At 33.3% G+C, this 525-nt stretch overlaps 1 protein-coding gene across 1 annotated transcript in view; it reads left to right on the top strand.

Moving 5' to 3' along the window:
* Positions 1-525, top strand: part of LOC119590537 (ankyrin repeat, SAM and basic leucine zipper domain-containing protein 1-like) — a gene marked incomplete at its 5' end in the record, with an annotated part of 16,903 nt that overhangs the window by 3,951 nt on the left and 12,427 nt on the right.

Raw genomic sequence — 525 nt, 5'->3', positions numbered from 1 at the left:
CAAAACAATATTTGATACAATAGACCACATGTTAGCAAAGATAAATATAAGAGTGACCAATTATTAAATTTCTTGCAAAACAGTTTTATTTGATAAAAGATTCACAACCAGTTTAGCAATGACTGATCTTTTCCGGCCCCTTGAAGATTATTTTCATCTCTGACTTTCTTCCTATGTAACCGAGATCTGAGTCCAGGCCAAGATTAAATTTAGATGGAAGGTAAATCTGAATTCACAAGGTTCTTAAAACCTCTCTCTGACGTCCTTATGTGAGAATACGTTACGGGAAAAGAATTATTCCTCGTAAGTGCATTTACTGTAGTGTATTTCTTAGCTTCTTGTGCTCGATTATTAACATGTTGTATTTACTGAATTATGGGTCATTTGGTCTGACTATACACTATGTTTTAGAAGCACTGTGTTAGTGATTGTTTGATGATATGCAAATTTTTTTGTTATGGGAGGACTTTCTGGTTATTTCACAAGTCATAAAAAATGAACAGAGAAGCTTATGGGAGATTTGAT

This window comes from Penaeus monodon, chromosome 27 (assembly GCF_015228065.2).
Source record: "Penaeus monodon isolate SGIC_2016 chromosome 27, NSTDA_Pmon_1, whole genome shotgun sequence".
Classification (NCBI taxonomy): Eukaryota; Metazoa; Arthropoda; class Malacostraca; order Decapoda; family Penaeidae; genus Penaeus; species Penaeus monodon.
The sequence above is the reverse complement of the archived record's forward strand: the minus strand, read 5'-3'. Positions and strand labels throughout refer to the sequence as shown.